The sequence below is a fragment of the Strix uralensis genome, chromosome 7 (assembly GCF_047716275.1).
Source record: "Strix uralensis isolate ZFMK-TIS-50842 chromosome 7, bStrUra1, whole genome shotgun sequence".
Lineage (NCBI taxonomy): Eukaryota > Metazoa > Chordata > Aves > Strigiformes > Strigidae > Strix > Strix uralensis.
The window spans coordinates 19,172,815-19,190,875 of record NC_133978.1 but is presented as its reverse complement, the minus strand read 5'-3'; the positions used below and the strand labels follow the sequence as shown (position 1 = coordinate 19,190,875).

At 41.9% G+C, this 18,061-nt stretch overlaps 1 protein-coding gene across 6 annotated transcripts in view; it reads right to left on the bottom strand.

The window, feature by feature from the left end:
• NDST2 (N-deacetylase and N-sulfotransferase 2) overlaps positions 1–18,061 on the bottom strand; it is a 140,141-nt gene that overhangs the window by 35,447 nt on the left and 86,633 nt on the right. For 4 of the 6 annotated variants that reach the window (XM_074874636.1, XM_074874638.1, XM_074874637.1 and 1 more), the window contains one exon: positions 16,821–16,881. The gene's annotated coding sequence lies outside the window, so the exon portion shown is untranslated. Of the gene's footprint in view, positions 1–6,738; positions 7,706–16,820; positions 16,882–17,374; positions 17,445–18,061 lie in introns of those variants that run through there. The other 2 variants (XM_074874639.1, XM_074874641.1) reach the window with 2 other exon arrangements.

Sequence of the window (18,061 nt, the reverse complement as noted above, 5' to 3'; positions counted from 1 at the left end):
CACTTGCATACAACAACATAACCACTTACCAACATGTAGTTCTACTAATATGGGGGGCCTTGTGCTTTTCTGCAATGTTTTTGTGGTAAGACTTGTTCCACAAACAAGGACACAAAAATGCTTTATAAACAGTAAGCAGATACATCTCCACGCATGCCTCTGCGAGCTTGTCCATGCTAGGAAAGTAACCACAGCACCACAATTACCACCGCAGTAAAGCTGTGCAATGACAGTAATATTACAAAACACCACCAGATTTGCCCAGAGCCCTGTGTTTTCTACCACCGTTTCATGCAAGTTGATAGACACAGATGAACTTTGCCTATACAGACAGGCTAGCTGATAGCACTTGCTGAAACACAGACACTAATCTTCCACAGCCTAGCAATTACCTTAAGATAAAACATGGCTGCTCTTAAATAGCATACCGAAGATAGTGAACTAAGTGAAAAATTCTGCACTCAAAATGGGAAGGGGAAATTATTACTAACCATTGTAGAAAGAGCTAATGCAAACAATGCTCAACAAAACAGTGGCAAATACACTCCTTTATCCTGCCATAGGTACTATCTCACATTAAGAAACACGATCCAGAACAACAGATACAGGGAAGAAAGCACAGAGAGACAATTAGTCAAGTAAACAACTTGGGAATGATTGCTGGAAGAAACAGGTTCGCAAGAGCAGAGAGGGGGGGAGGATTTGGCAGCAGAGACTGGAAGACTGTTCCAGGAATAGGAGGCAGCATGAAACAAAATGCAAAGCTGAGAGTAGGAGGAAGAGATAAAGGGAGGAGTGCACAAGGAGTCAGAGGGGAGTAGAAGAAAATGACAGCTCACATCACTTAAGAAGGCAGAAACATAGTGCCTAAAGACAGAATTTGCCTGAGACATTAGGTCTAGCTTGCCTACTTTTAAAAAACATAGGTTCCTTAATAATCAAAAGAAGCAGGGTCTAAAAGGCTTAACAGCTCATCTTCCAAGACAAGTTCCAGCAGAAATACACTAGCATGCTTACAGCTTATGTATTTAATGCTGATGGAGGAGGGCTCATACAGTCTGCAAGTCTAAAATTCACCATGTCCTGCAATATTCCGGACACACCACAGCATTATTTCATCCATATTCTGACTAAAGCCACTCCTGGTTTGGTTGTGAAAATCTAATACACTTGCAGTACTAACTGCATTCATCCCTTCCCCCTCTGTCCAGAGAGAAGCATTCAGGAGCAAAAGAGGGCAAGGACTGCATTAGGCAGGAAAGTTGCCTCAACTACATTCTTACAGTGCTTTCTGCCCTTTCAATTGTAAACCGTTTCCCATACAGAGACAAAAGTGGTATTAGCTAGCTGACAGTGTAGATTACCTGCATTAAAGAATACCCACAAGAAAACATTATAAATGCTGAAATTTCATTATTAATGTCGAAATCTCAAGCACAAATGTGCTAATTGATCTCAGTGAGGTAACAGATACTTTATAGGTTTCAGATCACTTAACACTGCAATCATGTGCACAGATGTGATGGGAGAGAAACAACCCCGTTTAGAGCATTCAAGTAATTCAAACTTGACTTTGCAGCAACACTTAACTAAATAATTAATGCTCTTTAGTAGCTCCACATTAGATTAACACTATACTTCCAGACAAGAATTCTTCTTCTTTTACTACTCAACATTGCTGCAAAGGAAAGAACAAAGACAGTCTGGATATCCAAACTGAATTTTCTTCTTCATCATAGCCAAAACACAAGAATTAAATATTTTTTAGCTAGACAGCAACTTTGAAGAGCTGTAATTATGTTACTAAAAAATACACTGTGATAAACATCTTGTAAAATTTTATACATTAATTTTAAAGCTAAATACACAAATTAATTTAAACTCTAATTATTTGGTCTACTTAACTCTCACATAATTAATTTGGTAGCTGGAATACAAAGATTACAGCTTTTTGGAAGACATGCACTGTTTTCTTTCACAACAAAGAAATGAAGCCTCTACTTGAATTGTAAAATTCACTCTTCATTATGAATCTGGGTTAGTGTTTCTGCAATAATTTGAAATGCTTTGACTTTGTCCTCACTCTCCCCTGAAGCGCTAAGTGGCTTGCAGAACATCTGTGATTGCAAGTGTTAACAGAAAGCGTATTCAAAGGACCCACTGACATCTGGGTATGGTAGCAAGAATCCTGTCCCAGTGCTTTTTTATACTTCTTTTTGCCCATATTCCCCTTTGCCTGCCTGTATTTTCCCAAACAGTTTATTTGACACAACCAGGCAGCATCACAGGGCAGCTGCTTGTGACTGCATGCAACAGCCTCCTCTGCGCTGGCTTTGCTGCCTGACTCCCCTCTCCGTGGAGGGGGCATGGGCAAATGTGCAAATTCATCAGTATCCCCCACCCCCGGCCAGGAGAGCAGACCTGAACATTCTTCTCCTCCTTGGCCGCACAGGGCTGCCAGTTTGACAAATGCATTGGTCATTCCAGCTGCAGGAAACCGACCGATGTGGCTCTGTTTCAAGTCCTGGTGTTAGTCTGCTCCGTGGGGCAGTCCCTTGGCAGCAGTGCCAGCAGATAACTCTACCAAAGCAGTGCCAAGGTGCATGTGTTGGGGTTATCAAGTCATATGCTACCCTCATTCAGCTCCTCCAGAGTTAAGACAGGGTGACTGTTTTCTAACTCATTCCTGCACACGTAAACTGAGGACCCAGTTTTGTCCTCTCATCCAGACACTAATTTTCCAGAGCATTCAGAGAGGAAGACTCCACAGCTGAGCCACAAGCGAGGGCTCCATGTTCAAGAGACCAACACTGGGAATTGCCAGGGAAATTTCAGCACCCTTTTTGGCTTCCTTCTCTCCTTGCACAGTTACAAAAGCGGCAGAAGGAAGAACAGCACTATCACGGGAGATGAGACAGGATAGGATATTAAAATCTTCAACTTCCCCTTTGTGGACCAGTGTGTACCCTCTGGGAGGGAGCTAGACATCATCCTAAAAGCTAGGGAATCTGAAAGTGAGACTGAGTTCAGTTCTTTATTCCACTTCTAACTTGATATGGTTACACATCTCCTGAACCCCATTCGTAAAATAAAAATCACGTTACACAAAGATGCTGAGCACTGATGCCTCAACACTGCTTTGTGAATGTATTAGAATGAATTGGTATCCTGATGTTACCTGAGTAAAACACAAACTTCAAAAGAGCAATAAGGGTGGGATGGCCACCACTCCCTGCTCTACTGCAAACACTCCAGAGAATGAGATCTGAGACAGACAGAAGGTGAAAAATCCTCTAGCAGTTCTCAATTAGCAGAAGGATCGTAACTCGGCTTCGTTTGCTGACAGCACAGAGGTTGCTCCATGCAAGGGGTGAGAATTCTCTTCCCTTCCTCTGCATTTGCCAGGCTCTCATCCATTTCTTTTTCTTCACTGATGCTATCTGCATCAAACAGGGGAACCACGCTCATTCAGCAAGGGCCACCTCAGAGGTTAAACTACTGGCAATGGCATTTAATTTAGTGGGAAGGGGGAAGAGAGTGAATTTATTTTAGGTCAAATTGCTTATACAAAGAATCACCTTGGACTCTGCAAATCTAGGAATACAAATAAGAGGAGTTATTTGAGACCTCTGCTTTTTTAGAGAGGTCCGCTTTCCTTCACGATCCTAAACAGACGAATGTCAATCAACCAATTTAACGTATTACAACCAATTTAATGTAATGTAGGCTGAACCAATGTCACGAATCCTACCCCTAAACTGCCCTATCACCTCAGAAGAGACACCTTAACTTCTTATTCCCTGCTCCTTATAGAAATCCAAACCAGAACAACTGTACATGTGTCAGGAGACCCTGGAGGTCAGTGTTACATGCTTTCTCACATTCCCCACCCTCCCACCCCTGGAAAAACATTTGGCCTTTGCACAAATATATTCTGCATTTGAATTTTCAGTATAAAAATGATTACTTACTCTGAAATGAAGCACAATATGGAGTGGCCACTAAGCACCACAGAAAGGCTGAAAAGCTACAACACACTAAAGCAGACAGAGGTGAACTTCTACATTTGGTCTTATTCAGTTCCAAAAGGGAGGGTCTTTGTATAATGTCAGTTCATATATTGGGGTATGTAAAAGCAAGATTATGCTTCCTTTGTTGTACGATACCTAACTTTACAACCTTTTGTTGAGAAGGCGGCATCACACTGGCTTGAAAGCAGCTTTTGAAATGGTAAGCAACAAAAACAAAATCCCTTTGAGGAATATATTGCATTAAAGATGGCTTCAAATTTGCAGTGAAAGATTCCAGCACCAGCCATATTCCGAAAACAATGTGTGCTCGCTCTCCACCAGCCCCTGTGCCTGGCTTGCTGGCTCTACAGTGAGTTTGTTATTGCCCTAAGGGAGTATTAGATAATGAAGAGCTCTGAGCTTTCCTTTTGCTTCATGCCTGGGCTCATCCTAATGTGTGTAAGCAGGCTTAGCTTGCAGACTTCCTTTCTCAACCTCTTCCCCCTCCTATTTTCCAGCAGCCCAGCAACATTTTTTATAAATGAGCACTATCAATTGCCTCTCTTGAAACAAGCTTATTGAATCCATCACCTTCTTTAGATTGTTTCAGAGACTAAAACGAGGTTCCCAGCTTTCAAACACACCTGAGTACTTTTACTGCACTAGGTGACTCCAACATGAAGCATCAGAAAACAGGCACCCCACAGAGTGATAACTACTCAAGTACCTGCTCCAGTCCAGCTCTGCACTACAGGTGCCACTTTATCCTGCTAGAAGAAAACTGCAGCAGGGTCCAGGTGTGTGGAGTGAGGTATGACAATGGAGACACATCTGTCACACTGAAGCGGTAACACCAGGTGAACGGGAGCTCATGCAACCGGACCTTAATTGCGGTTTCAGGCAAATGGCTGCATCCACTCATGAAATGCCTCTGACATAGAACATTTTACTGAGGGCATAAAATGGTTGTTTAACAATGAAGGACAGCAGTGGGGTTAACAACTTTTTGTTTTATTTCATCTAAGGTGAACAGACTTGCTACATCATATCTGGATGGTTTAAAACAATGGAGACCATTTTTATTGACAGATCGTTTGTATTTTTTTAGTAATTTCTTTCAAAAGCAAAGAAGCCACACTGGCGGTTGTCTGACAATTCCAGCAGCGAGGTAAGACCCAAGATTCCTGGAGTTAGCAGCAGGTCAACCTTTGACAGGTTACTTCAGCTCTGTGTTGGTTAAATATTCCTGTCAACATACACCTTTTCATTATCTCTTTGGGATTCTTGAATTGAATGCCCTATTAAAAGGCCAGATTCTAATATAATAGGGGGAAAATTTCACTGCAATTTTAACTAAACAGAAAAATATGACATCACTTAAGCAGAGACCACCACCCTTCCTCATCCTTTATGAGCTGAATCTGGGGAGTGAAGAGGGAGGGAGGAGAATGGAACTGAAAATTGTGTCTCCTTTTCCATATAGCCACATTGTAGAGGGAAGGTTTTAGACAACAGGAGCTACATCTACACAGTTACTTATGAAGCAGCCTAACTATGTGACTACCTCTGTTACCGTAAGAGGAAAAAACAAAGACCATTAAGAGAAGAGGCCCTGTGAGAAGTTTCTTGTCTGTGCTCCAGACCAAGCTCTTGCTTCCTACATCTGTGTCATTTGGCCACATTGCAGAAGCATCTGTACTATCAGAATGAACTTGACTAGTTAATTAAAGAACATTTTTAAAGGCCCAAATTCTGCTTAATGTGCCTTGATCAGGAGAATGGCAGCTATATCTCAGCTCGAGGATCAAGAAATTTCTTAATAACCAGAAAATCCTCAGCATTTCAAGTGAATCTTATTTCCCAAGGAACTAAAAAATGGAAATCAAACACATTTTTAACCAAAGGATCTTCTTTTACTAGTTTGTGGTGAAAGGAAAAAGAACATGTGTAGCAATTTCCATTTCTAAGCTTTCAAGTCACTAAATATTAACTTTGCACAACTAGCTTTGCTCTTGAGATGCAAATGAGAATTTAGATTGCTGTGTGACATACCACTAGAAAATATGGTTGCATTAGTCCTCAGGGAACACACAAGACATTATCTGATTTTTTAAATGTTCTATTTGTAATGGCTCTAATCTTTACAATGACTTTATCAGTTACCAATATTGCTGGTATCTGTTCATCTTCCACTCGGGTTCCCAACACATAAAGTGACTATGAAGGGTCAAGGGAGTATCTATTTATAGTGCAGTGTGAGCAGTAACGTAGATGAAGGCACGCAGCTGTAACCAGCTTCCTTGTACTATTCAAGTGCATTCGTGAGCCATTGGCAACAAACAGGCCAGATTCCATCCTCCTTCAGCACATTTCAGAACCTGAATTTAACCCAGCAGCAAGGTTAGATGTAGAGACATCCTATCAGGGAGGGCAAGGGAGAGCAGAGGGAGGAGGAGGAGAAGGAACTAACAAAGAGCTTAATGAGCAAGGAACATAGCAGGCATATCGGTGGGAGACACAAGCCCTGCCAACTCCACTCAGTGCACTGCCTAATACAGTCACTGAAAAGCAGCTCCTCCATCCTCCTCTCAGAGCATTGTCCTTGCAGATGACAACTGGTTAACGAGACAAATCACAACGCGTGAAAGAAAAGAATGTTTCTTGTAACAGCCTAGGTAACAATTACATAAGGAATAGCAAAGATAAGCACAAAGATTCAAAAGCCTACCTTTAAAATCGAAATCCTCAAGTGAAGTTACTCTTTCAAAAAGGGTCTGGATAGTCAGCAACCCAAGGAAACACATGGAGCAAAAGGGAAAGCAAGAAAGCCTGAGAGCTGCTCTTCACAAAAATCACATATAAAGTGAGCTGGCCTTTCTGGAGAAGGGCAGCTGGGCTGCACAGTTGGTAGATGGCTGAACCATTATTAGTAGCAGTGGCTGCCTTCCCTTCACTCAGTGTTGCCAAAATCTCTCAGATCGTTTTGTGAAACTAAGGATGGTGGAATTTTAAGTGCAGACAAATGGAAAAATGTAAATAAATACATGCTAAAAAAGAGCACATCACTGCTGAGCATAAGCACCATTAACCACTAGCTGGTATATCATACTGCAGCTACAGGTGGGTGGTGGGCAAAGCACAGTCCCACATAAAACAATCCAAAAGCACAGCCCTCTTCTCCTCAGAAACTATCTTGCCTTGCAGCTCCTCTCTGAAAAGCTTCCATGTCACTCCCTGAAATCCCAGGAACAATGAGGAAAGTAAGGAAGACGGTGTGCAGAGGAAGGCAGAGAAGCATGGTCCAGTACTCAGATTATCATGGCACACAGCAGATTTGAGATGCTCCTTCAGGGTGAGGATACAGCTCCACTCCTTCCTCCTCTTACACACTGTGCATCTAATCTCGGCAGGGCGTTGAACTCCATTTGCACGGTAGACAATGGGATCTGGCAGCAGTTCAAAGGCATTTCTAGCGAAGTGACTGAACAAGCTCACTGCCGGCGCAGGCAGACAGGGATGCAGAGCGCCCCGCTTTCCTCCCCTTCGCTCCCCAGGCTGCAAGGGCAGGTGCTGCACCACGGGCAGCCAGTTCTCCTTTTGTTCCAGTGGCAAGAGGATCAAGGAGGAAACCAAAAAGGTACCGCCATGGAGAACAGCAGCACCTAAACCCACATCAATAAGGTAGAGGGAGGCGGGGAGTGGGGGGAAAGAGGAGGGAGAGAGAGAGAGAGAGAGAAGAGGGAGGCAGGCAGGGAGAGGGAGGGCAAGCGGGCGGGCAAGGGGGGAGAGGGGAGCAGGGCAGCCCAGACAGCAGCGCCTGGCACCCTGACAGCTTGCTGCCGGAGTTCGTCTTCTGAAGCTGTCACAGGTTTATGGATGCCTCCAGACTGACAAGCTGACAAGATGAGGGAAACTACACTCAGCAAATGTATTCAGCAGCAGTAAATTGCTTCTCTTGCCCTAATGTGCCTTGCAGTTTCACTCAGTGAACTGATCTCATTATCAGAGGGAGGGGGGTAGGGCAGACCAACCCAACAGCACACCAGCTAAGTATACTCAGACACTATTACTGAAATCTGGAGACTGGAATAAATCTGCAGAGGGACACTGAAAAATCATCTTCTTGTGCACCAGTAATAAAAAATTAACATGTTAAAAGAACAAATACATAAATCTAAGGCTATGTTCTGTCCCTATTTAAGCGTGTTTAGTCACTGTGGTAGTGGGGGAGCTAAACTCTCTTTATACCCCTGAAAGACTGGCATAAGAGGGGCTTTTTACTTTAAAATGCAATAGAAAAAAGATGTTCTAGAGGAGCAGAGAGGCAGGCAGGAAAGGAGGCGCTTCTGACCACAGCAGCATACTCTGCTCTTTGAAGAGGCAATGCCCTAGGTATGCTCAAAGTTGTATCCTTTCCCAGTCAGCATTTGGGAGAAGAGGGTTTTCAGACAGGATGACACACTAGCACACATCTCTAGAGGAGTTATTTTAACAGGAGCTGACAGCACACAGCAAACACTTGTGTAATAAGACAGTGAAAACTAATGCAATGGAACATTACAGGGTATTAGAGAGTGCTCTGAAAGAGGCCTGAATCTCAGTGGTGCTATCTCTGTAATAAAGCGAACAAACCACCTCCCGAAAATTTTGTCCTGACAATTACAAGCTAAAAACTAAAATCAGAAACAAAGGTCAATTATCAGGCTGTTGGGGTTACCTAGTATGACTTAACCTGCTTTTGCAGAGTGTCTAGCTTCTCACAGTTATATTGACCAGGTACTGCAGTATGGTCTGTCTCGAAGATATTTTCTACTGTCTCATTGCTCCTACAGGACAGGAACAAGCCCTGGAAGCTAAGGTAGAAAAAGTTTTGAATTGTTTATGATGAGTAGATGATTTTCCTTTTGAATTAACAATAAAACTCATTCAGAATGGGCATAGTATTATGTATTCTTTCTCTCCTATAATGGCACAGTCATTTGTTCAGTGTTGTTTAATCCTAAAAGATACATTACAAAAACACAGCAAATTATTTATTAATTTAATATGAAAACTGAAAAAAGCACTGAAGTCTTTCAGAAAGAAAAGCATGCAGACATTGATATTTATTGCTAAGTGGTGAATACAAGATGAGGTGCTGAGGGACAAGGATTACACATATGAAACTAGTGCTGCTGTCCTAATCAATCAGCAAAAGTTAAATGGATGTTGAGTACCTTTGAAAAATGTGGTTTCCATATCTAACAGGAGACAACTCTCTGTTCTGCCTCGTTTAAAAAAAATCTTCTCACATACATGTCATGCTACAATGCAGCACTGTAAGTTTTCAAGCCTCTTTGTGAACTGCAGATAGATGATGCTGAAAAAAAATTCATTTATACATAACCTAAAACGATTTAAATTTTTAGCTTCCAGCTCCCCTTTCCATTCAGGCTGCAGTACGCAAAAAGCAGATGTTGGAAATCTCTTGATACTCCACTAATCAAAAAGACAACAGAAAATCCTGACTCCACACAACAAAGAACTGATTTTTAGAATAACCAAGATTTTCATGATGAGTTTTCACCATACACTTAATACTTTTTCTCCAGTCTCCAGTGTTTTATAGAGATTCAGGTTTATTGGACACTTGCTGGTAGTCTTTTCAAATTTATTCACTTAAAAAATATTAGAGAGAAGAATTACTGCTGCTCCAGGTATATGAAGACAATTAACTTTTGCTCACTGCCTCAAGTCACAACTTCAGTATCTCTCTCAAAGGCTAGATTTCCTCTCCTCCATTCTCCCTACCCAAACCCCCTGCACTTTCCCACTCCCCCCAACTCCCAGAACTGTTTCACACTGTCCCCCAGATGAATGGCAAGCAGAGAAAAATTTACTCAATTGCTGTTAAGCACCACTTAGAGGCACATACATCAAGTATGTCCTCATGCTAGTAGATAGTTATAGTGAAATTTCAGTGATATTTTCCTGAACAGTCAGTCCTAACTACCCTGGCATGCCACAAACTAGTTCTGCTCAATCTCACTTCATGGTGACTGTCTCCAAAAAGCCCTGGAAATAAATGGGGAAATGCTGGATGTTGCTACCAATCAAGAGAGAGCCTCTATTGCTGCACATTGTAAGTACAGCCTCCCCTTCCCAGCCAGCTTCCCCGGTCATGAAAATAGGGATAACCACGTAGGTGTCTCTGTAACATTCCCGGTGCTGGCTATGATATATAACAAGGCCCTTCTGACAGCATTATGCGATCTTTGTATTCACTACTCCATGGATTTCAATTATCATAGTGAGAGCAGAGGCACAGCTGCAGAATTATGCAACACCAGAGCAGAGGTTTTCCACCAGAATCAGCAGACTATTTCTGAGGGGTCCACAGAAACGTTACTAAGAAGATCAAGCCAATCATCAGTAGCTTTAATTCACTGTAAAGGTGTCAGTATCTTTATTAGACATTTTTTGTAGATCTATCAATTAAAACAGATTTTTAAAGTACCTTTTGTTAGGGTAGTGCCCAAGAAAATGAAAGCAGACTCAAAATGTCTAGTCATGGTTCAGATAAAAGTCTCTCTTCTGTCACTGGCTGAAATCACATGCCCGCTGCAGCATTTCTGGACCAGCCTTTATCTTTCCTCTACTTCTAATACTCAAAATCTGTAAAACCCATCTAAAACCAGAATCAACTATTTGGAGAAAGAGAGGGGCCTTTCAGAGTCTCTATACCTAAACTAAGAATGGTGGTTGTTACAAAAGTATTAACAGTATTTGCAGTATTTCCTCCTTAATAGGGTCATACTGTGTAATAGCTTAATTTCCAGGATGTTGATTAGACCCAAATCTCTTGCTGTGCTTTGTATCAGTTGCTTAAAAGGGTATATGGTTTCAAGGTAAATATGTTTGAAATAAGTGGCCTTAGCTTGTAAATAACCCAATCTTGAAAAGTTACATTAAAAAAGAAGCAAAATCCCACTATCCAAGCAAATCTGCTAAAAGACCTATATTGAAATCCTGGGCTTCAAACCCCAAGAGAGACTCGACAGTCCTCTCTGATGTGTCTCATTTATTGGGCTATACTACAAGGTGTTTATTGGACCTTTACAATGACTGTAAATGGCTGGGCAAAACACATTTTTCATGTCCTGTCATGTCAGAAGGACATACACTCCTCTGTTACATGTTTTTCAAAATACCTCAAGGTTTAGGATGCTATTTACACTTGAGAAATGGATGGGGACTACCAAGACATAGCAAGATACGTTTGTTTAGGTTACATTCTTTGAAAAATTTTCTTGATCAAGCCTTATTTGTAAGCCACCAAGGCACGACAGTGTTGATAGCACTATCCCTGAACAATTCCTAACCTCCAGACAAAAACACACAACAAATCTAGCATGGTTTACAGTAATGTGCCAAACAAGCATTTCTCACTCAGTTCTTCAGTCTCACACACACATCAGTCTCGTCTGTGCACAGATCTTGTCCTCCAGGACTCTGCCCACTGATTCACTTTACCACATTTTACAGGTAGTGACAACACACAGGATATGCTGTACCCAGTCCCATAAATCTTGAAACTCTCACTGGAGTCAGTGAAGCTGAAACATGTTTGCATGTAAATTTCATTGAAAAAATACCAGCAAAGACAGGTCACTACTGAGGTACTTCAATACTGCACCAAGTACCTGAAAAAAATTAGAGTTCTTTTAAATTCCTCCATCCTTCCTCACCCAAATATTGATAAAGAACCTAGATTACCATAGCTCTTTTCAAAAAGATACTTGGACACAAAGCAGATTTTTGGGGGATCGCCAAGGGCTGAGAGAAAACTTCTCATCCTCTTTAGTAGCCACAGAAGGGATAGGAGAAGATTTAAGGATGCATTCAACCCAGCCAGTACCTGTTTGATAACAGAGGAACAGCTTCCTGTCCTGAATTTCCCCTTTAACTGAGGTTAGCTGAGATCCACTCCCTAGCACAAGGAAGACTACCGTTAAACCCAACAGCTTTCTGGTGTAAGAAACCATGTGAACATTGCCAGAATTGAGGCGTGGATGGGGGGTTGAGAAAAAGAAAGGGACCCTGCAGACTTGTGTAGGTACAATCTGTTCAGATCCACTAAGCTCATTTTATTTGCACAGATTTTGGTAAACTTCTAGCTGGCTTTAATGTTTATGTTGTCACTGGTAAAATCTACCCTACCTGAAATCCAATTGAAGACATCTATGTCATATTATCCTTTTTTTTTCCCCTGCCACTGAAATAGAAAACAAGAGTGGTTCTTGAGAAAGTCTAGATGTAGTTGACCTTGGGATTGATGGGGGTGGGCGGGGACACAAACAAAAACCACACCTCTGTCCCTTACATCAGGAGACAAGTGAGCCATCACCCTCCCTGTTTGGAATGAAGCGCCTATCTGAGGATTGGCAAGAATTTCTGGGGCCAGAATAAGCATGTGAGGGAAAACGTTTTTCTTCCTCTTCAGTGAAACAAAGGGACTTTGTTATAGGTACCAGTTATAGCATTAAAACTTGTGAGAGATGACAGCATACACAGCAAGCAACTTTTCATCTGTTCCATTAAGGAGCTGAAGGTGTCAGGACCCTGAGGGCACTATCAGCCCTTAATGGCACAGACCAGTCTCACATGGGACCTCCATGCACGCACCGCTCTGCCCATGGTCCAGCATCCCCATCTGCGCTCAGGCCTGGGCCTTTGCTCTTTGCCTGAACTTTGCTGTAAGTGTACCTGTCTGCAGCCCTGCCTCCAGCCCTGTCTCTTGGATTGACTTAGGCTGTAGGTAGCTTGTCTCCTGAAGAGACCCCTCATACGTACACTTTAGCTTGTACCCAGTGCTGCCTCCAGCCCTGTCTCCTGGGTGGATTCTAGACCCATGTTGTAGCTTTGTCTCCAGCCCGGTCTTTTAAACTCCTGGATGGAGGGAGCCTTATTGCTCCATCTTGCCTGGGACTGTCAAGAGACGCTGTTACTAGCACCCAGCTCTGCCTGCCATGCTCTGACCCCGTGCGTTTATGCCCCATCGCTGTGTGCACTGTCTGCACTGGGGTCACCCTTGCCTCCTGGCTTGCCTCAGCTCCTGGCCCTTGCTGTGCCCTGACAGGAGGCCAGTGCACAGTGGTTGCAGGAACAGATTTAAAAATCAATGGAAACAATATTCATCTCTTGTAACTGTTGGCTGGACAGGTCCTTTCTGGGAAGCCCTCCAAGTTGTCTATAATCACAACCTAAGTTGATTCCAAGCCTTTAAGCATGGCCTTAGGACTGACCTTGGCAGTTTGGTGATGGCCTTGGATCAGCAGCTTTAATGCCAAATACAGTAAATATAATCTGAGAAATGAACAGAGTTTTGTAATATATAAGTACATGAATAATTTTGTGGAAGGTGAAAGAAAGGAAGAACATGTTTGCATTTATAGGAGAAAACTTAATGGTAATGTTGTTACTTTACCTCTTCCTCCTCGAAGTAGAAAAAAAGCTCTTGATGTACTGAACACAGCACTTCCCAACCATAAGATTATATTCATTTAAAATGCATGGTGAGAGAGGTGAAAAGCGCCAGAGTTAAGCCATTCAATTGACAAACAAATGATACGTTCAGAGGAAAGGAAAGTGCCCCTGCCAGAGCACCTTAAGTCATGTCCTTCTGCTTTGTAATTAAGTTTTTCTCTCTGTTCAGCTGTGCTCACATTTCTTATCTCACAGAAGATCTCCAAAGCCCACTTGCGCATAAAGTAAGCTTATATAGAGGAAAGGATAATGAGGTTAGTAGGTGTTGCTATGCAGGTTGCTAGCCTTACGTAGTCTTTAGACTTAGTGCCTACAATTTGAGACATTTCATTTTTGTATTCATCTTTAATACTCAACAGGCTCATCTTCAGCAGCAGCCAATCCTTAAAAATGATGTAAACAGTAACTGGCAAAAATTCACTACTAACTTGCCAGTTCTCTTGAACTTCAGTCCAATAAACTAATTAAAATGTTTAAGACCAAATCCTGTCCAAGCACTACAACTCATCTCTGTTACAGAAATGAGCATGATGTCATGAAGACACACCATCTAAGTAAGCCAGCATATTTCTGGAGATGTTTCAATGACAGGACCTCACCGATATGATTAGATCAATTCCACAAGTTTCAGAGGAAGTGGTTACTATAACCTGCCCCCAGACAAGGAGATGAAGAACTGGTGACTGCAAAGAAACACCTGGTAAACAAGTCCTTAGTAGAAACGAATGACAGAACAAAATAGACACAGTTAGGAACCAGAAAAAGATAAAATATAATGAAAGAGAAAGGGAGTTATTTGTTCCTTTACTTCTGCTACAACTGAATAGAGTTGAGATATCTCAAAGGAAAATAAAGGTTTTTAGGAAAATAAAGGTTTCTTGGAAAGTAAGCTGCAGGCATTTTGTGGCTGACTCTCTGTAATTGAACTGTGGGATATTACTGGCACAGGCATCTCATTGCAGAAAACATTGAAACATTATTAACCAATAAGTAAGTATTGCTAAGAATGAACTAATTATGGGTTAGAGCACAAGGAAAGCCCACAGTCCACTTTAGAATTAGTAACAATAACTTACAGTTTCCAATAACTCTGTTTGCATGTACAGTGAAATGGGTTCTGCATGGCCTACCTGCCTATATATTCTACTCCATGGTCCTCTTTCCATCTACTGTCTTTCTACATTTTTGCTGTCTTTCCCCATTTCCTAGCCTCTGTGTCAATAAAATCAAAGGTGCAGTGGCCATTTACTGTGGCTGTACCTGAAATCAAAGCATTCTTCTCCCTTTGCTTTTTAGCCATAATGTCACATGTACCTTTGACATTAGAATATATGAAGCATTCCATTAATATTTTCACTCTCTCACTTAGAAATATTGATCAATTTCTCAAGTGAATATTACACCAAGTGTCTCTAGAATTATGCAACTATTCAAGCTGGACAGAATGCTAATGTGGTCATCACGCTCATTCTACTCCATCAGAAGTTTTTGTTTATTCTGTTTCTACTCTTGAGTTTGCAAAAGTAGCCCTGGTTTCTATTACCACTCACAACAATGTACTGCAAGTACAAAACCCATCACATGTTTCAAGTTATTTTTGCTTGTTTACTAGTCTTTGCAAGTTGCACCTGCAAAATGGCCAACAAAAAGTTTACAGGAGACAAGACTTATTATTTGAATCACACTGGAAAAATGAGCTATGAAAACAGGGGCACACCAACTACACAGGTCCTACCTCTTTTCCAACCCTCCAAAATCCTTTTATCCAACCAATGCCTGAGGACCCTTCTCTACACATCTCCAGAAAACTCAGGGCTATGGTTGAGAGAAAGCACAGAGCTGCAGTGTGAGTGGGGCTGGGAAGGGGCTGCCAAAAGAAAGTGCGAGCTGCATGGAGACCATCCGTTGAAGAAAACTTTCATCTGGGCAACAGTATTGGACTTGCCTATCCCTTTCCAGGAAAACTAGGGTTAAAGTTCAGCTTCTGGTTGACAGACAGAAGTTTAGAGCTGAAGCATGTGTAGAGCTCAAAGAGTCTGAAGTCCTCATTTTAGCATGTCCACCTTTCCTCACCACCTGAGTTTCTGTACACTGGAACACAGCATTAAGTACCAGCTTCTGCAGTTTCCTTTTTATAAACCCAGTCTACTTGCATAAGGAGCTTGCAGTTCCAGCCTCCCTTTTTTTGCTCTCTGATTTTCTGCACAGCTGAAGCCGTAACAGTCTGCTCATATAAAGCAATCTGAGATATCCATATAACTGAGAACACTCTTCAGGCATGAAAAAGTATTTCAACCAGGCTTGCCCAGCACACACACAAAACCAAATCACCTCTGTTCTTTCCAAGCAAATCTAGGAACTTCAATGGAGGGAAGACTTGACCACATGCCTCTTCTACTGCACTCACTGTACGAACTTTTACTCTTAAAACAGAATTGACCTTTCTGCAAGTATTGCAGCACCTGAAATCCATAAATGTCACAGGAGCCTGAACATTTTGCATCAGGCACCTCGACAGGACTGGTGCTTTTTTGCTACATTAGAGTGCAGTAGTCAAACATATGTCCTAAATAAACTCCACAAGAATTACCTTCCCTCGCTATTCATCCAGACAGAACTGACGGAAAAAAAGCAGGACGCCCTTCCTTCAGCACAGAATTTAGACCAACCCAATATTTCTATTTTTAATTACATTTATGATATTTCCTGTGGGTATAACTCATGAATGCAGTTCCAGTATGCTGGGAGCAACATAAATATAGTCATTCCCAAAAGGATCTTACAGCTGTTATGCATGGGTCAGAGATTCTGTGAAATATAAAATCTGAAACTTTAAAAGCTTTTTAGTCCACATCCTTCACATTCCATTTCAAAGGCAGAGTTAATGGATACATTGCCCCAAATTTTGCCCACAAGGTATGGAAGTAATAACTCCATTTAAGCAAAGTAATATTTAGCAATAAGCAACCACCCAGTCCTATCTCACTCTGGAACTGCATTAGAAATTCCTTTCTGATCCAAATTAATTCATTTGACACTTCATGCTGACAACTGTGCAACTGAAGACAAGACACATGGAATTGTTTCCTCTGCAAATCATTCTAAGGGGAGGAAGGAGGAGCGCAACTTCACACTGCAGCATACAAGTCTAACCGCCTCCTCCTCCTCCCTGATTCCTTGCCTCTTATTTTGATATGAGACCACTCAAAAGGACTTAAGTAAGCTCTTCCCCTTACCAAATCTGGAGATGTCAGCCCATAAAAATGCAAAAGATTCTGCACTTACCTCTGATCACAGTCTGGTGAAGGAAAAATACTCATCAGCTGCTTCTCTCAGGAACACCGTTCTGTTTTAAAATAAATAAAAAAGAAACAAGACTTTAAACAGTGCTTCTCTCTCTTCCCTAGTGTTAGCCTCCACATCAGTGTTTGTAAACATTTACTTAGCAGGAGCACCTTTGTTCTCCAGAACCAAGGTAATGATTACAGTACCCTAACCATGGCATGAGGACAGAATGAGGCCGTGACAACAGCCTTGTTGGCACTGACTAGCTGATGACGTAGGGTTGCACTGCAGCAGGCTCAATTGTGCAAGAGTGAGAAAGAGTGGGGCGAGATGAGAAATGACAAGCACAGGGAAAAAAAACCAACCAACCAACAAACCAGGAACCTAGATTTAGAGGTAAACCACGAAGGAAAAAGAAAGTTCACAGAACAGGCAAATGCAGTATGAGCTGAGAGAACTGGACTTGCCAGCATAGTCCTAATGAGATTTCTCACATCTGTTCATTAATATAGTTGCCTTTGAAACAGCAAACAAAGCAAACTGTAAGACGCTACCTTCTTTAGTCTTGGCCACAGCTAAATCAGTTCGGTAAAACTTCAGTGTTGTGACAGTCTGTGTAGTCTATTGCCAAAGCCTTTGAAAGAGTCAGGACCATTAGGTATACTGCGAAACAAAAAACAAACCACTGAAGGACAGAGTTACACCCTTCCTACACCCCTCTAGCTGGCTACCGATCACAGAGATTAAAGTACTTTGTGAAGCTAACTGAAGCTCAAGAAACTTCTGTGTGTGTACACAGACACACACAGCTTACCAGTAAGAGCAGCTTACTAGTGAGAGCATCTCAGTGGAGTCACTGAAACCCTGAGGGAGGACACTGATTAGAACAGGGTCGGGTCTAAAAGGCTAATTTTACTATACCTGTCAGCCTCTAAAGGCAGCTCTTCCACATCAGCTGTATCTCAGATACACCACTGCTCTCCTGTAGCTTTCTAGCTCACACAGACCTTAGTTCAGCAAAAGCTCTGACCTTTGAGTTTCCAATAATCTTTAATACCTCTACAGCCAATTAGTAAACAAGTAAGAACCACACTTGCGCTGTCTGTAAATATAACCAAGGGCAGCCAGCTCCCTGCCTTCCTTGCAAATTTACAAGAGCAAAATTTTCTCTTTTCCTTTTTGCTGGTTAGATAAAGATTAGTTTAGGAAAGAAAGAACCTACCCTTCCTCAGTACACAACT